The sequence below is a fragment of the Notechis scutatus genome, chromosome 1 (assembly GCF_049901735.1).
Source record: "Notechis scutatus isolate UNSWTSFEM ecotype Mainland chromosome 1, rNotScu1.2, whole genome shotgun sequence".
In the NCBI taxonomy this organism is placed as follows: domain Eukaryota; kingdom Metazoa; phylum Chordata; class Lepidosauria; order Squamata; family Elapidae; genus Notechis; species Notechis scutatus.
Genome location: NC_142009.1, coordinates 64099359 through 64123415, shown reverse-complemented (window position 1 = coordinate 64123415; position 24057 = coordinate 64099359). Strand labels below are relative to the sequence as shown.

The following is a 24057-nucleotide window of genomic DNA, read 5'->3' as shown; positions in this document are numbered from 1 at the left end:
ATACTATGGTTTACTTTCTGTAACAACCAATGCTAAATTCCACTCAACATGAAAAAACCATTTAAATAAATATTTCAGTTTAGCTCTTTTTTTTAAACAACTGAGAAACTCAGGCTGCATGTATAAGACTCTATAATAAATGTCAATAAAATGAATTTCACTAGGGAAAACCTGTAAAAATGCAGGCGGATCCAGGTGGAAATGTTCTCTGTCAGTAAAATAAGAAAAATAATAATCATCCAAGTAAAATAAAGGAAAGAATATAAAAGAAACATTGACAGTGCCAAGGAAGGAAGAGGAAATAATCAAATTTCTGGAAACCAGCCTGTAATGTATACTTGTAGTCTCTTGCATTTAGATGTCAATGACACCATTACTTTCATCAACAAAACTCTAAAAATTGGACAATTAAAAGTTCAAATTACCATCAGTATGTGTATATCTGTGTTCATATGTTTGTCTGTGCTGGACAGTGCTGGCTCAATGGCCTTGAAACAGAGATGAGCACTGCTCATAGTTGACAACAACTAGTGGAGTAAAATCCGCAGGGATTCCTTTACCTCTACATAGCAAGATTGAATAAGAAGTGTTATCAAATCAATTACATAGTTGCATGACTCATTGTCAATAGTCATGACTATAACCAAGATCAAATCCATGACAGTTATAGTTGACTAGATCTCTTATTCATACTACTACAGATAATCCTTGACTCACAACCATTCATTTAGTGACTATTCAAAGTTATGATGATGCCAGAAAAAGTGATTATGATCAGTTCTCACTGGACATCACAGTGTCCCTGTGGTCATGTGATTGTGATTGTCATTTAGCAAACAGCATGTATTTCTGGTGGATGTAGTGTCTTGAGGTCATATGATCACTATTATAACCTTCCTAGCTAGATTCCGACAAGCAAAGACAATGAGGGCAGATAGATTTGCTAAACAATCCTATGATTTATTTAACCATGGCAAAAAAGGTTGCAAAATCATGCATGGTCATGTTATGTCCTTCTTAATGATGACAACCCTCAGCAACAGAAATTCTGGTTGCAATTGTAGTCATAAATCAAGGATTATTTATACTAGTTTTTAGGCAACTGTCAAACATGGTCGTTCCTTTTCAAAACAGCTCTCAGGAGCAAGTAAAGTTTGCATGGGGTTTATGAGGGGCATTGGAAAAAATGTGCATAGTCAACGTCTTCCACTTATGCACCTGCCTGTGACATCACAATTAAATATGAAAGAGTGGAGCTTGTTTTGTGATATTATAAGCTATGTTTTGTCATTGGGTCTGGATAGCTATGAAGATGTATATATATATTGATGACTTGTAGACATTATTTAATCTTGCCAATTGTGCTATGATAAATGCCATGAGTCAGCTCTCAGAAAATCCATGTCCTTTAACATTATTAGTGAATAGAATGAACAGACAAGTTCTTACTCAAATTCAAGTTTTGAAGATGGTAAGATTCAACCCTTTAGTGAATAACAACTGGAAGGGACCTTGTTGGTCATCTAGTTCAATCCCCTTCTCAAGCAGGAGATCCTATACCATTTCTGACAAGTGGATATCCAGTTTCTTCTTGAAAGCTTCCAGTAATGAAGCATCCACAACTTCTGAAGCAAGCTGTTACATTGGTTGATTGTTCTCACTGTCAGAAAATTTCTCCTTATTTCTAGGTTGAAGCTCTCCTTGATAGAGTTTCCATCCGTTGCTCTTTGTCTGGCCTTTGGGTGTTTTGGAAAATAGGTTGTCCCACTCCTCTCTGTGACAGCCCCTCAAATATTGGAACACTGTTAATATAATCTGACATCTGAAGGCCACAAATTGAATTCAAATTGATTCAAGATTCAAACTCAACAAAGATTCAGCCATTGATCTACTGACTGAAATGGCAATGAATAAAAGTATTTTGCCACAATGAAGAGGGAGACAAGCTATTCTCCAAAGCACCTAAGGGTGCAATGGGTGGAAACTAATCAAGGAGAGAAGCAAGTTAGAACTAAGGAGAAATTTCCTGACAGAACAATTAATCAGTGGAAGCTTTTAAAAAAATGGTGGATAACCATTTGTCTGAAGTGGTGTAGGGTTTCCTGCCTAGGCAGTGGGTTGGACTAGAAGACCTCCAAGATCCCTTCCAACTCTGTTATTCTATTCTATTCTATTCTATTCTATTCTATTCTATTCTATTCTATTCTATTCTATTTGTAACTGAAGACTGTTCACATGAGAGAGCAAAATATTAGGCATTCTTTGGAAATTGAATCTTAGCTTGCTTCCTCTCATGTAGCCCATAACTATTTATTCCAAAAGCATGTGACAGGATTGAAATGCCCTTTAATAGAAAGGGCAGTTTTGAATCTTTTCATGAATATGTATATATAAGAATGGAAACTCTCCTTCCTCTTTGCTCTACTAATGCTAACATTTGTGTCTTTTTGTTTATAGTATCTCCAGAAACAGAGTTGCTAGTATACCATTGCTAGTATACATATAAATATTTGCACAGGGACAAATTACTGTGAAAAATGTTGAACCATCTCAGACTTCCAATAGCCACTGTTTGCAAAAGTGTTGCAAAGCAACTTGATATTGCTATTATGTGAGTCCTCATGTTTTTAATAATTTTCTCTTGGGTTTCACTTTGTGTAAGTTTTGGAGTGCTTTGGGAACTCGCCCAAGGCTTTGGAGAGAATATGTGTGGTTCTTAGAAGTAAGTGGCACAACCTTGATTTAGAGGCACCCAAGTCCAAGATCATATTCATTATTATGTCAATATATTTACTTAATTAAAGAGTGAATAAAAGAATTCACCATTTCCTGTTTGCAAAGAAATTTTGAAAATACTTTTTCAATTACCACAGTACATTGCAAGAGAGAGTAGTATTATAGACATAGTTATATGACATAAAGTAAGAGAAAAAGGTGCATAAATTCAAGAGTTTAAGAATTTAACATGATCTAGCTGCACTTTATTTATTTTATTTTATTTTATTTTATTTTATTTTACTTTATTTGCCAATTGTTTACAAGATAATAAGTATAAGTGTATACATAGTTGTGAATACATGAAATGGGTACATATAAGAAAAATAAAAGAAGAATAAGAGAAACAAAAGGACAGGGACGGTAGGCACGTTGGTGTGCTTATGCACGCCCCCTACAGACCTCTTAGGAAAGGGGTGAGGTCAATAGTAGACAGTCTAAGGTTAAAGTTTTTGGGGTTTGGGGAAGAAACTACAGAGTCGGGTAGAGTATTCCAGACATTGACCACTCTATTGCTGAAGTCGTATTTCCTGCAATCAAGTTTGGTGCGGTCACTTCTATGATCACTTATACCAATTAGGGGGCAATTTGCTTTTGATGATATATGGGATATAAAACTATGCTGTGTCACAAGGAAGAGGAGAATTGGACATAATGTTTTTAATCAAAAATATTTCTTAGACGAAAAACTAGAGTTGGGGCACATTCCACTTTAACTGAAATCTTTTTCACCTGCCATTTTGCCAATGGAAATATAAATTACAGATTTCTCTTCCTGCACTCTAGTTACTTTCCCCCCCAAACTTCATGTAAAGTGAATTCCCATCTAAAGACACCTAGCAGGTGGTTGTAGAGTACAATGTCATGTTTTGTAATGCAAATCCATTGCTAAATGTGGTCAAACATTTCTAGTGCTTTCTTCTTAAGCATCATGTTACACAAACATGTTGTCTTCATTGGCTTATTTTTTCTGTACATGAAAAGCATTTTTTTCAACAGCTGGATTTCTAATATGCGTGGTTATCATGGGGGACAAAAAAGTATCACAGGGCTACAGATTTCATTAGCCTTCTTTGTAATGTTATACATAGTAAATTTATTCTGGTTAAAAGCTCAGCCTACTGCTATGGAACTTTTATCAGATTCACTGTGATATAATATATCCATCTTTGTTTCTTGTATTAAGCAAGTGCTTTTTATTTTCATTTTGGGTTGGGGTTGAACAAGATGTTGATGGCTTTTTCGATCCCATAGTAATAATAATCACTATTGCAGGTAAAGGAAGTACATTGGAGGCAGGTCATATAACTTGATCCCTCCATGTAGATATCCCCTTGTTGCTTGAGAGGAGCTTGTTGAGGTTGAGGGCTATGCTGGAGGTATACCTCCAGAAAGTATACCAGAAGGATCACCCAAGCCAGACAAATCTTAACTAAGGAACCAGACTAAAACTACCCACAAACCCATTAACCATGATGCTTGAAAGAGTTAATGATAAAAGGAAACCAGGCCACTAAAGAACAAAGTGACTGGACACCATCAAAGCTGACCCCAGTCAGAGTTTACAACTCAAAGAAATAGTGCAAGATTGGAAGTTATGGAGAGACTTGGCCAATAGAATCATAACTGTGACAGGGATCTTAGAATACTAGTGGATAATCACTTAAATATGAACCAGCAGTGTGCTTCAACTGCCAAAAAAGCCAATGTAGTCTAGGCTGAATTAACAGAGGGATAGAATCAATATCACGTGAACTGTTAGTACCACTTTATAATGCCTTGGTAAGATCACATTATATCTAGTTTTGGTCACCACGACATAAAAAAGATGTTGGAATTCTAGAAAGATACCGAGAAAAGCAACAAAGATGATTAGGGGACTAGACGCCAAAACATATGAAGAACAGTTGCAGGAATTGGGTGTGTCTGGTTTAATGAAAAGAAGAACTAGTGGTGACATGCTATCAGTATTACAGTATTTGAGGGGCTGTCACAAAGAAGAGGAGGTCAACCTATTCTCCAAAACATCTGAAGGCAGGACAAGAAGCAATGGATGGAAACTAATCAAAGAGAGAAGCAACGTAGAAATAAGAAGAAATTTCCCAACAGTTAGAACAATTAATCAGTGGAATTACTAGCCTCCAGAAGTCCAGAGATTTTTAAGAAGAGATTAGACATGGAGAACCATAAGTTTTCCTGCCTGAGCAGGGAGCTGGACTTGAAGACCTCCAACATTCCTTCCAACTCTGCTATTCTACCAAGAGTTGGACATTACTGAACGGATACTACCACCACCACCATCATAACTAGAACAACCACACAACATAAGGTTTCCCATATTCTAGTGAGAAAAGTATTGGCATATTTCCAAAACTGTGGTGCAAATTGACTAAGCAGGCTCAAACTGTGTAACAGTAATTTTTTTAAGCATAAAACAATTGATCATATAATGGTGAATTTGTTTAAAACAAAGGAAACCTATGCATGGGTTAAAGGCAAAGAGGCCTGGGAATTCTAGGAGTTATCAGAGAAGTGGATACAACAAATTGGCACTTGCCTGCACAGCTTAAAGTTTTCTATCCTTAATTCTTTTTAAAGTTGGATGAAGCTTCCAATAAACTTGTGCATTAGTATTAGAGTCAAAATGCAAGGCTGTGAATAATTCATAATTTGCTTTGGCAGAATCTAATGTGCAGCTTAAATATAGAGATCTGTACTAAGAATAGTACTATATAAAATACTATGTTGTATTATTAAGAATAGCTTTTTCCTCCAATATTGCTGTGAGCAAAACTTAACAATGTTAAGTAATTATGGACATGTAAATGGGGAAAGAAAAGAACAGTTCAGGACAGAAGCAGATGTTCCCATTCATATCAACACAAATGTTTGCATTATTCAACATCTCTAGAATTCCTACCATCAAGGTCTCCAGTAGAGACACCAGGTGGCCATAGAAGCTAGAAACAGATGTCTATTTATGGCTTGGGATAATCTTGCTACATTTTTTTATTTACTGACCTTTTCTTTGGTCATGATTGGCTGCTATTTAAATATTATATACTGGCTTTCTCCAACCAGGTGCCCCTTCCAGACAGTAGACGTCAAAATCCCCTGGTCAATCGGTCATGCTAACTGTAGGATTATGGGAATTATAGTCCAACACACCTTGAAGGCATCTTTTAGAAATATTACCACATACTATAAACAACAGAAGCAACTTCCATTAAAACCCATGCAAGTCCATCAAAAACCTGATGGACCATATCTCTGAGACTTCAATTAGTGTTTGCTGTAGCTTTGAAAACAAAACAACATATTTCATGTGTTGCCCTACCTCATCATTCAGAAGATGTATCGCTATCATTCAGATGAACTCATTCTCTGAAGATGGTCCTTTGCATAGAGGTAGTCCTTGGGTTATGACCATTTGTTAAGCAACCATTCAAAGTCACAACCGCATAAACAAATGGTACTTATGAGGGGTCCTCATAGGTCAGCTGCTGCAATCATCCCTGTGATCATGTGATCAAGATTTCTGACATTCCCTGCCAGTTTCATACAAGCAAAGTCAATGGGGAAACTGGCAGGCAGTTGGAAATCATGTGAGGTCCTTGCTTAACAACTCACAGTCCTCGCTTAACAACCACAACCAGGACTGTCATCACTAAACAATATGGTCATGCGATCTCATGCTTTATGATTGCATCACTTAGAGATAGCAATTCCCATCCCAATTGCCATTATAATCTAAGAAACACCTGTACAGAAAATGATACGTTCTTCATACAAGAGGGAGATAACAATATATTCAAGTCAACTCCAATATTTGTAGAAATATAATGTTTGTAGAAATATAAAGAACCTATGGTGGGGAGAAACTTTCTCTAATAGGAGAGAGTTTTCTAAATTACCCAATGAGTGTTAAGAAAGGAATATTGGCCATTACATAAGAAAGCCAGTTTGGTCCAGCAGTTAAAATACCAGTCTAAAAACCAGACTTCTAATCCCACTTTAGGCATGAAAACTAGTTGGGTGACTTTGGGCCAGTCACTCTCTCTCAGCTCACTATGTCAGGCCTGGGTGACAAACTGCTCACTGAGTTCCTGTTGTGACCAGGAATTGTTGGTTGATCTGGAAAAAAAAGCAGATCCTGCATTTTCAGGAAAACACTAGGAAGAAACTAAACTGGCCATAATATATTACTGATTGTAATGTGAGTATGAGGAGTTACACTAGCAGGAAATAAGAAACAGGACGCTTGGTAGAATGATTCCATGAACTAGTTTGTGGATGATGGAACAGATGCATAAAACAGAATGACTACTGCAAAAAATAAGAATAGAAATATACAATGTATATGAAGAAAAAAGAATAGCGGCAAACCTATTCAAAGAGATCAGGGAAGAATTGGATTAAAAGGAGAAGAGGAAATGCAGAGTGAATGCCATATAGATACCTGACAACTGGAAAAATATCATTATATATTCTCTATAGGAAATAAAAAGATAGAAGAGTAAATGAAAAAAATGTGGTAGGGGAAAAATTTAATTAGTGTGCATAGGAATGTATTTCACAGAATTCTGATCAAAAGGAGACAAGAGGAGACAACAAGCAAAATTTGGGAAGTTCAGTGCTAGGCAAAAGGTGGACATATATTGGAGTTTTGCTCTTTAGTGGGTCATTTAAAAATATGAATGAAAAAGAAATGTTCCTTAAGGGCAATATTAAGAAATGTATTTGAGGGCAATATTGGTTTAAAGGCAATGTACAAAGCAGTGCATTGACATGATAGAAGCAAAGATGACTTGCAAGAATAAAGAGGAATGAATGTTGGTAAAAATTACATGTAGTTGATTTCTTTTTATTTCTTATTCTCTTTTCATAAAGTTCTTTACCCCCACCCCCGAAAGTAACACACACACACACACACACACAAATTCACATAAATATACACAGACACATATGTAATGTATGTGAGAACACCTGTCTAATGCTAAACTCTTTTCTGCGTGCTGATCTGCATCCAATGGTTATAATATTCTTTACATAAATTGCTTTTTTTTCTTCAGGGTATGTATAAAAACACAGTAGGCCAAATGAAATGGAGGCAGAATTAATTGTGCAAAATACATATATATCCCAAAATCTATCATTTGCATACACAATCTCATACACAGTTGTGTTTCAAGGTATCTTTCTGTGTTTTATCCATGTAATAGAGCTAGCAAAGCACGTTTGCTTTTCAATGATTTTTCTTATGTTATAAATCATACAATAATGATTTTAACCACGATTCAGTAAAACTCATTCTAGGAAATAGAAGCGAATATCATCTTTGCAAGGTGATGTAATCTTCAAGTTTCCCTTGAAGTATGCTAGAGAACTCTAAGTGCAAGCATTAATACCAAAAGCCTGCTGGACCCAGAACAGTAATCCATACTGAAAGGTTGAACAAAATGTTACGCATGAGAACATTTACTGGATGCCATTTTGCTAGGCTCTGTTTCTGTAGAATCAGATTCATCATGAGGTCACCACAAAAGGAGAGACAGCATGAACACTTTCTTTGCTTTACATTCTGTACAGAGGGCAGGAGCAAATATCAAGAGATAAGTTGGTTAATATCAATTACCTAAATTCTCCCAGGGGTCAATGAGGCCAGGCCCTGTTAAATTGCATTTCTTGTCTTGGAAATCAACATTATATTTTGTATTTATTATATTGAAGCATTATTGACTTTAATCATGACAGCTTTATTCAAGCACCTCTCCCTCTCTCCCTCCCCCCCTCTTTTTTCCCCCGAACATCAGATGAATTTTAAAATATAAATAGTTCTTAGTGTAAAGAGAGCAATTGGTGGCATTTGGAGACAGAGGACAGATGGGCTATTAGTTTCATTTTTCTAATTAATTTGGCAAGTTTCTTTCAAACTTCTCAGCAATATCCACACCAATAGATTTTTGTAGCCTTTTTAAAAAAATTGGTTTGCAGTTATCTTCAGTAACTTTTCCCCTTAAGATTGTGCTTAATTCCTTGGTTCTTTGTTCAAGGTCTCTTAATCAGGAATCTTGCAAGTCTGGAGGTCCAAAGTATCTATTGCCACTTTTAACTGCTTGCTCTTTTAGGGCAGGCCCTACCTAAGTTTGTTCCTCTGACAGTTAAGCCACTGGAGACTCCTCCTTGTCTTGTCACCTCGTTTCGTAGGCAGCATCTCTTCTCCTCATCCCCCAAGGTCATCCACATATTCCATTCAAGATATTTGGAGCAACACCTGCAGGTTTAGCCATCTCTGAGAACTCCAGTTTTGCACAAGTGTTTTTCATGAGGGGATTCAAAGCCTGACTGTCAACTAATGTCATTTTGACAGTGTTCAAAAACTGCTGCCTCTGAAGGGCCAGTCTGCCTCCCAGATACTAGCAGGTATTCTTTCCGTCTTGGTAGTTTCCTGTTGCTCTCTGTAGAGCAGTGGGGATATTCAATAGTGAGCAATATTGCATTTTGGAGTGTTCATACTCAAGCCAAGGTTTTGATTCTTCTCTTCTGTTGTAGGTAAAATCTTAAGGCATGATGTATTATTATTTTTTATTACAGCTATTGGGGCTACACCTTTAAATGAGGTGCTCATTTAAATGGATAAATTAATGTCCTGAAAAACATGGTGACTTGTACTACTGCAACATGTCTTGGAAATTATTTGTTTTCTTGTGGAAACTCAATGGCTGCAGACTTCCAAGGCTATAGGATTACGTTAGTTTCTACTGCTATCTCTCATAAATATAGTTGCCCTTGAAATTCACTGTTTTCTTCAAGTGTTACTTTGCATGGATTGCTTATTGGACTATGTCATAAATACTTACTGCTATCTTACTGCATCTAACACAAAAGCTGGAATTATATTATATTATGCAGAAGTATGCAAGTAAAAAAGAATGTTATGAACAAATTAGTGTCTCTTTATAAAGCAAGACATTCTTTAACATTCATTTCATCACCCGCAATAAAGATTGTTATGTTTAGTATCAGAGTCACACATTCTGTTTCCATTTTAAATGCCTTACAGTTTGGGCTTACAAAAAGTGTTTACTTATTTTCCTTTTTTGGAAAACAAAAGAACTGTACAACAGAAAGCAAGGTTTGAGAAAAGCTGAAAAAAAAATACATATTCTTAATGAGAAAAATGTAGTTCTTTCTCATGGTCATTTCTAATGAACTTACCACATCTACAGCTATTTCTCCAGTTTCTGACTGGAGTCAAAACATTCAGAACAAGTTGTAGGTTTAAACAACTTGCAGCAATTATATTATAATTATTTTGTGTTCTGAACATGTTCTTTGTTACTACTATAGCAGGGGTGTCAAACCCGATTTCATTGAGGGCCACATCAGGGTTGTGCTTGACCTCGGAGGGCTGGGATAAGCATGGCCAGGGTGGGCATGGCCAGCTTGACATCACTCGTTTTGGGAGTGCTTATGGTGGCCCTAGCGCTCTGCAAGCGAAAATGGGCTCCTGAGCTCCATTTTTGGCTGCAATGGCCTCCTGCAACCCTCCAACAGCGAAAACAGAGCTTGGGGGGCCCCCCCCCCCACAGCCTTCCTGAGCTCTGTTTTCTGTGGCAGAGGCACCATGGGCCAGTTCACTGTTTCAGGATGCCCCCAAGGGCCAGATCTAAGCACCCTGCAGGCCAGATTTAGCCCACGGGCCTTGAGTTTGACATCCCTGTACTATTGTAACAAGTATCAGAGGTGAAACCTACAGTATAGGCTTGTATTGACAGCGTTATCTCACCTCTGAGGGCTTTTTTCATAAAGTATTAAAGTATTAAAGTATCAAAGCAAGAGATATAGACACACAAATAGACAAAATACCTCAGCCCTGGAAATGATAGGTACATCAAGGCGGACTTTATGGATGGAAATCCAAGACCCTACTCAGAACAATGAAAAAGAAACCACATGTTGAAAGAAAAGAGGAAACATTTAACTACCGTGCCCTCTTTAAAATGGGCACCACAGTAAAACCAGCAAGTCAAGGGTTTCAAATAATCTGTGCTATATTCACAAAATCATTAATGACCAAAAGTTCACCAGTAAACTTGGTCAGGAAGTAAAACCATCTATATATCATCTCATCTTAGTCAACTTGCATACTAAAGTGTTCCCCAATCTGGGTCTTTCAGATATATTGAATACCAACATGGATCATCATCCAGCACTGACAACAACAAAAAAGAAAGAAACAAGGTAAGTCCTTGACTGAAATAACAAGACATCAATATTAAGAAGTAATCTCATGCGAAAGCACTACCACTTTAGTCATGCAACACTGAATCCATTTGAGATGAATAATGAATCTATTTTTTTTAAAAAAGATACAACTTTTTTTTTTGCAGAAACTGTTTAGAAAGCATATAAATGCATAAGGAAGGTATGCATATATCTTGATTGGGGTGTTTCTTTCCTTTTTACCCTCCCCCCCCATTTTAACTCTCTTTTCTCAGAAAGCAAAAATGGCTTCTGAAGAGAAAAAAAAATCAATACAATCTAAAACTCAACCACATTTCCACTAAAAATGAAGTTTCATGAAGCTTTGCTCTTCAAAAAAGCAAAAAATAAAAATGGAGTGTTACACACATCTGTGCTACAGGACAAGAATATTAGCCTAGTTTACACATTGTCTCCCTTGGTCCTTCCAAAGGCTTTGTGTATTGTTTGTTAAACAAATGTATACCATCTTTTTATTGAAGGATGGCCAAAGTAGCTCTTGCATGTTGATAATATCAGTTTAGAAATATTCACTAGACTTTGTAGAACAATGCCACCAAAGAAAGGTTCACTGAGACTTTGTCAGGCAATTTGGGAAGAAACACAATTCTGGTTGTGGAGGATTTTGCTTTAAAAAAATCACTTTACTTGTGTTCAGATGTAACAAGAACATGGCTACTTCTGAGTGCAAATGGAACCCTTTAAACTCCTTCCCCATGCAAACAAAGGATGATGAGAAGGAAAGGAAGGCTGTTCACATTGTTAAACACAGCTTAGCATTGTGTCTGAATGGACTAATGAAAAGTCAGAAGGGGGAAAAAAGGAAAATTAGAGCCTCGGTGGTGCAGTGGTTAGAGTGCAGTACTGCAAACTACTTCTTCTAACAGCTAGCTACCTGCAATTTGGCAGATCGAATCCCATCAGGTTCAAGGTTGACTCAGCCTTCCATCCATCCGAGGTGGGTAAGATGAGGACCCAGATTGTTGGGGGCAATATGCTGACCCTGTAAACTGCTTAGAGAGGGCTATAAAGTGGTATATAAGTCTAAGTGCTATTGCTATTGCTAAAATTCACTAAGAATAGCAGAAAACCTGGATCTGAAAGATCAGGTACCACTGTACTTTATGAATACTATTTTGACATTTAAATGGGATTATGATAAAGTGGTACTAACTCATAAATGTTGCAACAGTGCACACAATTTCCACAAACCCATGTTCCCAAACTAGCTTACTGTATTATACAAACGGTGAAACAGGAAGTTGCAGAATATGAACATGGGTAGGATGAAGATGCTCTTGAAATCCCAGGTAGCCTGATGATATTTGCCAGTAGTTTTAGGCCTTTTTGGAGAACAGATGGGAGAAAATCTTGTTTAAAATGGGGCACAGAGTTTGAGTTGGAGATAGGCACCATCTCTTTATTCCCATGAGCCTGATTACTGGGATAAATGGTGAGACACATTGGTGGGTGGACTCTCAGTATACTCTCCTTTGTTCAGAGGCATCCTTTGCCAACAACATCAAAATGGTATTCTCAACTGGGCAATTGGCCCCATCCTGTTTTATATGTAAATGATGCATACAAAGGAGCAGGGTTTCACTCATCTAGCCATGCCTGTCATTTTAATCACATACATAGACAGTTTTTCTTTGTTTGTCACTTAGTTTTGTGTTAGGCTTCCCTCTCTTGAAGATTTAGTTTAGTTAGAAATGAGGCCATTTTGTCTTCCAGTATTTTTAAATCTAGCTTTTATTTCAAATATATTGTAATGAAGGTCTATGTCCACACTCTGCATCCAAGAAAACTATATTATGAACATGTTTTAAACAGGAAGTTCAGTCACTTTTTTTTACCCAGGGTTATCTCAGCACTCTGCAAATAAGATGAAGGAAGGTGTCCTCTCTTTTCTAAGAAAAGGAGATTTTTCTCATGTAATTCCTGCTTTCAAATCTATAGTTCTTGCAGGTTTCACCTTTGAGATTCTTTTCTTTGTCTTCTCTCTGTCACCTATTTTTTTCCCCATTGAAGCAGATTTTTCTTCTTCAGTCTTTGGTTTGACCATTTTTGTTGCTTTTGCAGTTTGCTGTAGTGCAAATTTACTGTTCCAAAGTCTGTATAATATCAAGATTCATCTCACACTTTGAAAGCCATTTGTTAAACTATAATTAGTTAAATAATGGATCAAATCTGGAATGTTACAAATTAGACATCATTTTGGATCCATTTCTTTATTTTCCCCTTTTCATATGACCTGTTAGTTAAGACATTATTTATTACCATCCTTCTCTTTGCTGATTTCTTTTTCTTTTAATGAGTTCCAAATGTTCTTAAAAATTTTTGGTCAAATCTTTTTCAAATAATTCCTTAATGTCCTGCTTCCCAGGAAAGCAGCTGTCATTAGCTACAAAGGCAACATTTAATTTATAAAATACTTGACATTTCCCGCATTGGCCGAGAGCTCAAAAACAGAGACAGCTCTCTGGCCCAACGCTTCTGCAGGGTCATTTGCAAAAATGAATCAAGCAAACGTAAATTCATTAATACTATAAATTCACTTGCCAAAAGTAACACCAACCATAAGGACCTCCATTCTCGCCCTGACCTAACCATACAGCAACGTGCCCACTCCTGTGTACTCCGCACAGAACTCAAAAAACGTCTAGACAATAGAGAGAAGGACCTGTACATTGACTGTGCTGACTGTATCAAAAGTAAGTCACACAACCCACAACTCAGCTTTAATCTTCAACCACAATCCTACTTCAACCAATCCACGCACGCCGCTAACTACCTCAATTCCAACTACAGCTGGCCTTAAATGCAAGCTACTCAATGCAAGAAGCCTTGTGAATAAAATACCTGAATTTCTCCTCTTACTAAATATGGCTAAATTCGACATTATATTTGTCTGTGAAACTTGGCTCAATGCATCTCTCCCTTCCATTACCACAGTAAGAGACTATCATGTTTACCGATCAGATCATGAAATTTGTAGAGGAGGTGGTGTTGCTATCTTCTATAAAAAGTCCTTACATCTAAAAAAACATCCAAGTTACCCAGGAGCTTGCTCTTCCTGAGACCATCATCTGTGAACTATCCTTAAATATCACATTTCGATTCTTACTATATTACAGAGCACCTGATTATGACATTGAACATGTAAACAAGCTAAATTCACTACTAACATGGGCAACATCCTGCCCACACGCTTTTATCTTTCTTGGTGACTTCAATCTACCTCATATTAACTGGACCCTAAACGAATGTACAACTGAACCCATACATGCAACCTTCTACAATGCTGTTGCAAATCTGGGACTGGAACAACTAGTAACCAACAATACTAGACTTAACAACTGCCTCGATCTCATCTTCTGCAATAGTTTTACTTTAATTTATGGAATACAAACAAAAGAATCCTTTTCCAACAGTGATCACAATATGATTGACTTTTGTCTCAACATACGCCCACTGAAAAATCATCACAATGATGTAATCCCCAATTATAACTTCAAAAAAGGCAACTATGATCTTATAGACAACGATCTCTCATCCCTTGATTGGCAATTTCTATTCTCTGGATGCAATACTGTAGAAGACCATTACAACATATTTTTACTTGAAGTCAAAAGAGTCATCAAACTATATGTACCAATAACAACTCCCAAAACAAAACAAAAAACAAAAACAGATTACACATAACAATAAGGAAACTTCAATCCAAAAAGAGATCACTCTGGCAGAAAAACAAATCTGGTCACGTTGCTAACTTCAAAAACTGATACAAAAATTTATACCACCAGATAAAGACTGAATGCACCAATTATCACATTAAACAAGAGGAAAAACTTCTACGCACCAATTCCATCCACGCTTTTTACAACTTTGTAAACAACAAACTAAAAGTCCATCCCACCCCTGAAAGGACCTAATGGTAAAGACTGTAATGATGACACCATTAAAGCCAACATCTTTAACACATTCTTTGGCTCAGTATTTGTAAACAGCAGTGGATCATGCCCAGTATTTCCTAGCTGAACCACAGAAAACTGAAATACCACAGACAATACTGCTACCCTACAAAAAGATCTTGACTATGTATCAGAATGGTCAAACAAATGGCAACTTCAAATCTCAACAAATAAATGCTCTGTCTTACATATTGGCAAAAAAAAATCAGAAAATAAAATACAAGCTGAATAGTCAAGATCTTGTTGATGACCCAAGCTCTGTAAAGGACCTTGGAATACTCACCTCTAATGATCTAAGTGCTAGAGCCCACTGCAACTACATAGCCAAAAAGGCATTAAGAGCTGTTAACCTAATCTTACGTAGCTTTTTCTCTGGTAATATCACACTACTAACCAGAGCATACAAAACATTTGCTAGACCAATACTCGAATACAGTTCATCAGTCTGGAACCCACATTACGTATCTGATATTAGCACAATTGAGAAAGTCCAGAAATATTTCACAAGAAGAGTTCTCCACTCCTCTACTGTTGTAGAATACCTTATGCCACCAGACTTGAAATTCTAGAACTAGAAAACCTTGAATTACGCCGTCTTCGGTCTGATTTAAGCATGGTATATAAAATCATACATTGCAATGTCCTACCTGTCAATGAATACTTCAGCTTCAACCATAACAACACAAAAGCACACAATAGATACAAACTCAAAGTTAACCGCACCAAACTTGATTGCAGGAAATACGACTTCAGCAATAGAGTGGTCAATGTCTGGAATACTCTACCCGACTCTGTAGTTTCTTCCCAAACCCCAAAAACTTTAACCTTAGACTGTCTACTATTGACCTCACCCCTTTCCTAAGAGGTCTGTAGGGGCGTGCATAAGCGCACCAACGTGCCTACCGTCCCTGTCCTATTGTTTCTCTTATTCTTCTTTCTTCTTCTTCTTCTTTTTCTTCAGCGTTTGTCTCGCTCTGGCGAGTCCGCTAATGTCCTTGAGTACTGCTTCCACGCCTCTTACGTATGTCGGTTCTTGCCTTCGCGATCTCTAGATCGGCCTTGATCGTGTCCATCCAGCGTTGCTTAGGTCTACCACGCGGTCTCGCTCCTCCGACAATCACCTTCATCGCAGATTTGATGATGGATTCTTCCTTGGCGCGACTCACATGGCCGAACCATCATAGCCGGGACTGCCTCATGACCGTGGGGATGGGCACGACGTTGAACCGCCTGCGCACTTCTTCATTCCTGACGCGATCGAGTAGGGTGAGGCCTACCGACCATCGGAGCATTCGCATCTCCATTGTCTGGAGTCTGCTTTCGACTTCTTTGGTCGTCGGCCAGCACTCTGCGCCGTGTAGCCACGGGGCACACCACAGAGTTATAGATTTTCGCCTTCAGGCGCATCGGCATCTTCTTGTCACAGAGGCCGCCCATGACGGACTTCCATTTGCCCCACGCTGCGTTGATCCTGGCTGCCACCTCAGTTTGTAGTAGGCCTTCTTCCCCAAGAGTAGTTCCCAGGTACTTGGAGGTGGAGGTGCGCAGTAGCTCCTGCCCGTTCACGTGGATGGAGCCTGTCGTTTCGTTGTCAGTGGTCAGGTATTCGGACTTCTTTAGGTTCAACCGGAGCCCGAACTGCTCGAGGCGGTCGTGCCACTGTTGGACTAGGTGCTCGAGTTCAGCCTTGCGCAGGTTGGCCAGGAACACATCATCGGCATAGAGCAGCGTCCATGGGGCAGGCGTGTGCAGGTCGTGTGTAATTGTGTCCATCACCAGAATGAACAGCAGTGGTGAGAGAGCAGAGCCCTGGTGTACGCCGACGGTGATATTGAACTCCTCTGATATCCCAGCTGCCGCTTTTACACGGCTTTTGTGACATCTGTATAGGAGTTGGACCCATTGTGCGAGTAGCTCGGGCACGCCGTGATCTCGCAGTGCGTACCAGATGAGATCGTGCGGGACTCGGTCGAAGGCCTTTTCCAAGTCCAAGAAGGCGGTGTGGAGCGGGATTTTCTTCTCTCTGTGAGCCTCCATCAGCATCCGCACACCGAAGATGGCATCGGTGGTGCCGCAGTTCTTGATGAATCCGGCCTGGTTGACGCTGATGTCGACGATGTCCCGAATGCGCTTATCATGTCGACGATGTCCCGAATGCGCTTTCTCTTATTCTTCTTTTATTTTTCTTATATGTACCCATTTCATGTATTCACAACTATGTATACACTTATACTTATTATCTTGTAAACAATTGGCAAATCAAATAAATAAATAAATAAAAATAAATAAATACATATCGATTTTACAGAAGACAATGTTGAAAAAGCACTACGCAATCTAAAACCATCTCTATCTATTGGACCAGACAGAATATGTGCCTACTTCTTAAAAAAAGTTATCCACTGCCATAGCAGAACCTCTAAGCATAATCTTTGAAAAATCTTTCAGGACCAGCTCCTTGCCTAACCTATTGTCATAAGCCACGGTCATCCCCATCTTCAAAAAGGGAGACCCCAGCCTAGTTGAAAATTACAGACCAATCTCCTTATGCTGTGTCACCTGTAAAGTCATGGAATCAATTATTAACCAATCCATTATCCTCCACTTAGAGACAAACTACCTACTCTCTAATAAACAGTTTGGTTTCAGAAAAAAACTATCCAGTAATCTGCAACTCTTACACTGCAAAAACATATGGACTACACAACTCGATCAGGGCAAAACAATAAACGCAATCTACATAGACTTCTGTAAAACCTTTGATTCAGTGGTACTACTCCTAAAACTAAAATCTTACGGTGTCTCTGGACTCCTGCATAACTGGATAGAAGCATTCCTGTCAAACAGACAACAAATGGTCAAAAGTGGGAGCGCCCTATCAAATTCTGTACCTGTCAACAGTAGTGTCCCCCAAGGCAGTGTTCTAGGACCACTCCCTTCATACTCTACATAAATGACCTCTGTGATCATATTAAGAGCAACTGCATTCTCTTCACTGATGATGTAAAGCTGTTCAATACCACAGGCAATACTCCTGCCCTTCAAAAAGCTCTTGACTATGTATCAGAATGGTCAAACAAATGGCAACTTCAAATCTCAACAAATAAATGCTCTGTCTTACATATTGGCAAAAAAAATTAGAAAATAAAATACAAGCTGAACAGTCAAGACCTTGTTGATGATCCAAGCTCTGTAAAGGACCTTGGAATACTCATCTCTAATTATCTAAGTGCTAGAGCCCACTGTAACTACATAGCCAAAAAGGCATTAAGAGTTGTTAACCAAATCCTACGTAGCTTTTTCTCTGGTAATATCACACTACTAACTAGAGCATACAAAACATTTCCTAGACCAATACTCGAATACAGCTCATCAGTCTGGAACCCACATTACGTATCTGATATTAGCACAGTTGAGAAAGTCCAGAAATATTTCACAAGAAGAGTTCTCCACTCCTCTACTCGTTGTAGAATACCTTATGCCACCGGACTTGAAATTCTAGACCTAGAAAACCTTGAATTATGCCGTCTTCGGTCTGATCTAAGTATGGTATATAAAATCATACATTGCAATGACTTACCTGTCAATGAATACTTCAGCTTCAACCATAACAACACAAGAGCACACAATAGATACAAACTCAAGGTTAACCACACCAAACTTGATTGCCGGAAATACGACTTCAGCAACAGAGTGGTCAATGTCTAAAATACTCTGCTTGACTCTGTGGTTTCTTCCCCAAACCCCAAAAATTTTAACCTTAGACTGTCTACTATTGACCTCACCCCTTTCCTAAGAGGTCTGTAGGGGGCGTGCATAAGTGCACCAATAGTTTCTTTTATTTTTCTTATATGTACCCATTTCATGTATTCATAACTATGTATATACTTATACCTATTATCTTGTAAGCGATTGACATATCAAAATAAATAAAATAAATAAATAAATTTAAAAAAATAAAAATAAAAAATAAATTTAGAAGGTTATTTATTTAATTGATAAACCAGGAATATAATCATGTTGTGGAGATTATAACTTTCTAATATTCACTATGAATTGGATGTAAATAATTACATATTCTATGCATATTGTGCCAAAAACCCAAGAATCATTGTTAAACTTTGTAAATAAATTTTATTGCTTTCAAAAGAATAACAAAATAACAAAAAAAGAAAAATCAAAATAAACAAAACACAAGAAAGATAAATTTAAAATAAATAAATAATACGGTTAAATATACGTGAAAAATGCATTATAAAAATGAAAATAAAGTATCAGATGGTTACACAGTAATTATAATTCTAGAATATATATATATTACAATTCATATATATACATACATACATACATACATACATACATACATACATACATATATATTATACACACACACACACACACACACACACAATTCTAGAATTGTATATAGGTATACTTGTATATAACTCTCATGCTTTATTATACCTCTCCATACAAAATCTACATTTATATGCAATCCTCTCATAAATCATAAAAAAAAACCACACAAGCTGTTTGTGAACCATGCAAAACAGAAGGAGTGGACAGGTACCACAACCAGAAGAAGTCAAAATACTCTCTTGTCTAGGCCATATACAAACCTCAATTCTTTATTCCATTCATTTTCTAACTTGAAAAAAAGAGATTTCTTCAGATATGGACAGTTGGAAGACATGATCTAACCTCATCCTTTGAGGAAAGGTAAAATAACTTTTGTTCTCAATTTGATTTATATTGTGAGAGGAATTCATGTTCTGATATTGGAAAAATTTTGAGAAAACACTTCAGAAAAGTCTATGCTTAGGAATTTTTATGTGGTTCTTTGAGAATATGTTTACCAAAATTGCAGTGACCAATTAATAAGGGAGAATTCAAATTTCTGAAACTGGATGGACAGTATTAGGATCTAAATACAATAGTATTCTAGTATCTATGGAAAGTATTATATGAATTAGAAAGTTATGAAATGTAATGTCAAATAAACACAAATTCAATCCTTGACTTTATGGGGAATCCCACATTTACAAGTGGGGAAAAGATGGTGATATGGAAAACAATGGATAAAAGTGAGGTATTACTTTGGATAATTGATAGATGATAAGGATACACTTTTAACAAGTGCCAATATACAAATATCATCCATCAGATATAACTCAATGTGAATATTTATCACTACAATATTAGTAAACAACATTGTTTGGACCAACAGTTTCTGAGATACACAAGATACTAGAACAAGTTGTATAATAATTGTGAAATTGTTTTGTGATAATAATTAAGCTTTTTTTAGTTAATGAGCTTATAGCCAAAACATATGGAAGGTGAAGTGTACAGGAATAAATGGCTTTCCATTAGGGAACCTACACTTATATAGGGAAAATGAAATAGAAGCAATTCTGATAAATCTCAAAATTATTATAACTGACCCAGAACACATAACTTTTCAGGAAACTTTAAATCAAGCAGCTTCTTCCCTTAATGTGCGCATCAGCAGGATTGTGCCAAACATTCTTTAAGAGAATTTTTCCTCTGAAAGTAGTATAATGAAGGCTATACATATCACCACACAAAAAGAGATTACTGTTGCAACATGCACTTATTTATTATTATTATTCTCCTGGCAGTTTCTTGGCATTCTCACATCTCTTCTTTGCTCTATAAATCCTTGGTAACATATGCATTCTAACATGAAATATGCTTTTCCAGATGCTCAGTTACTCATGAGCTCTAAAAATTGGCCTTTGGGGTCTAACATGTAGTTCATATAGGCTTAAAAACGTAGGTCATTTCTCCTCTAATTATTTATAGTACTGTATCTTTTAAAGTCATTCAACCATATTGTGCCAAAATAAATGTACTAAAGGCAGTGTTTTTATCATTCAACAATGGGTGACTGGTGGTAATGGCCATAGAATACTACATTATACCAATTCACTGGTCTAATTGTCTACCTACACCAGTCTTTCTCAACCTTAGCAACCTTCATGTGTTGAAGTCCATATATCTTAAAGTTGCTAAGGTTGAGAAACACTGATCTACACTATCTAGTTGATGTTGACAGTGGTGGCCCTGCCAGCGACTGAATATATGAGACAAGCTTTGAACTTCTGAGCTATGAAAAGAGATTAAAAGGAGTGTCAACTGATGAGAACAAATTTGGATACTGTTCTTCATTTTCCAGGGTTTCTCCACAGGCTTAGAGGAATTTGGTCAAATCATATTTCAGAACACTCTGTGTTTCTCCAGAGGAAAGAAATCAGTTGGGTAACAGGGGTTTCACTCATTATCCAAGTATTATGAGTTAATACTTGAGAGGTTTCTTTTTATGTTTTTTTTTTTTAAATCTGTGCTTTGATTGCTAGGTACTGCTATTAGCACAGTCATTTTTTTTTAATCATTTTAAAAGATAAAATGACCATCTCATAGCACTTGTCAAATAAATGCAATCCTCATCTACCTGTAGGTTTAATAGATGAATTTCTGTAATTTTCTTTGATTATAGACCTTTATCTATAATGAATATCATCCATTCATTTTTCTGCTTCACCTACTAAAACACTTTGATAGAGTTGAGATACTATGCACCTTAACTTGGCTAGATGGAGAAATAGTTGAAATATCATTTATTGCTCCATCTAGGGGTATCTTCCAGATACTTTGAATGAATCAATATCTATCTATCTATCTATCTATCTATCTATCTATCATCTATCTATCTATCTATCTATCAATGATATATCTATCTATCTATCCATCTATCTATCTATCTATCTATCTATCTATCTATCTATCTATCTATCTATCTATCTATCTATCTATCTATCTAAGTGAAATACCACTCATGCATCATCACAAAATCTCCGGAACCATAAAACCTACAAACTTGAAATTTGGCACGTGTGTTCCTCTTGGCTTCTAAGTGCTCTCACTAAGAAAGGATTTTTTTGAAATGACCATCAGAGCATTAGTATTTCCTATATTATTATTAACACATTTTGATGCTAAGGAGTTCTACTCCCCTGCCCCACCTGAAAAGAAATATATTCCAAATGCAAAACACAAGCAGAGGATTTCAGTTTCAGTTTTAGTTTCACAGCAGCAAGCAGCCTTAGTACAGAACAGCTGAGCTAAGCCACGGCCAAGCTCCTTGCTGTCTCCTTCTTGCTCACACAGCAAATACTGCTTCAGTTGCCAAACAGCCCTGAACTCTCTCACACACTGACAGGATGCTAGCCAGATAAATACTGATGGATGCTTTTAGAGGCAGAATTTTTTCCCCTTATTTTCTTCCCAAAAAACTAAGCCTGATCACATAGTTTCGTAGTGAAGCAAGCGTATCCAGCTAGTATAGGATATATGAGAGAAGTGGTTCAATCAAGAACATAGTCAGAAAAAGGTCTACATATTTTTCCTATCATTTCTCATTCAGTTTGAAATTTTCATGGGCAATGCATGATGTTCTTGCACTTGAGTTATGAGATTGCCAACAAGAATGTCATGCTATTATCAGCACTGAAAGGGAATCCTATCTTTGAGAAATTGTTAAATAATAATTATTCATCTGTAGAAATTCAAAGAAATTACCTGCCCAATTTCTTTGCCCGTAAAAGTGCACACAGCTCCATCTAAGAAAGCAGCAAAGGCTGGCTGGCTGGGTGACAAAAAGTATGAAGTGTATGTACAGGATAGAACAGGGAGGACCATCACTGTGATACAGAAGATCCAAGTTTAAATATTTTACCAACGTCTAATATTTTTCAGTGTATCAAACCATTATCTCCAGGTTCTTACCGATCCTCAATGTTCTGTAGCTAGGATTAACTCTGAGGATTCTGTTATTTTGGTGCTCTATTGCTTGTTTCTCAGCAACAGAGCACAATTTTGACAGATATGTTATTGCATGGAAAATGACATGTGAGAGAAGCAGCAAGATGTGCAGGGGCAATTATCAAGCTTTTGCTTTGAAGATTGAAAGGCAAATATTAGCAGAGCAAAACACTCTCGTTAAGCCCTCCCTAAGCAAATTTTCTTGTGTGGTTAATGTTAAGTGCAGCCACTGATTCATAATCATGGTTTTCCTACTTGTCCAGCACTTCTCCCTTTACTTGGGTTTCATGTTGTTGCTGCTGTTTTTCTGGCAATCAGTCACAGCCCCAAGAACCACAGGCAAAATGAGAGGCCTGTTGTTCAGTCACAGGACAAAATGGTTACAGCTTTAAAGTCTCCCCAGCAAAATATTACTTTATTCCTTGTCCTCGGACTACCCAGGTTTTTGCTCTTGTCTGAAGATTATTTCAATTCACCAATTGTGAGCTGCAGAAAAATGTGTACTGAGAATTATAAATGGATAATTATGGAGCTTATAAACAAATCGCATTAAGAAAAAAATTGTTCCAAGAATCTCTTATTGTGACATCACAAATGAGCTCAGTTTCACACTCAGCTAGATTAAAACGTAAGAACTAGGCCCCAAGAAGTAGCTAGATTATCTTAATTTGTTCACATCTTTGAAAGGATTTATAAAGACTGGAGGAACTAAAAAAGCTTGGGAAAAAATTAGGGATTGCGATAAAGAGTTCTTCACAAGGAGCCTTTGAAAATGAGTTGTAATCCTGGAGTAAAATTCAAGGACTGAAAAATGTACAGGGCAGCAATCAGAAAAGAGGACATTATAATGAAATAAATGTCAAACATAACAAAAAAACTAACAACTGAAGACTTGCGATTGCAATTGATTTTTACCAGTAGAGGCAAAAGAGTTTTCTACAACCCAGAAATATATCCAGAAAACTTAAATGAAAGTCTCTGATTAAAACTTAAAGGAATCAGGTTATATCAGTGGCCATTTTTGAGGGTATCAACGATTATGAAATAAATACTCCATTAGAAAAACTTTACACCATTTTTATGACTAATAAGGCTACAGTGGAAGACTGTCTCACATCTTAGACCAGAAGCCACCATTTTCAAACATTGCCAGGAGGTGTATTCCACAAGAATATTTCAAGTTCACAGGCTCTGTTCT

At 37.2% G+C, this 24057-nt stretch overlaps 1 long non-coding RNA gene across 2 annotated transcripts in view; it reads left to right on the top strand.

Annotated features, from left to right (window-relative positions):
• The first annotated feature begins 9050 nt into the window (after window positions 1-9050).
• Window positions 9051-24057, top strand: part of LOC148132827 (uncharacterized) — a 182252-nt gene continuing 167245 nt past the window's right edge. For both annotated transcript variants that reach the window (XR_015749670.1, XR_015749667.1), the window contains exons 1-2: window positions 9051-9327; window positions 10956-11019. This is a non-coding gene — a long non-coding RNA (uncharacterized LOC148132827). The remainder of the gene's footprint in view (window positions 9328-10955; window positions 11020-24057) is intronic.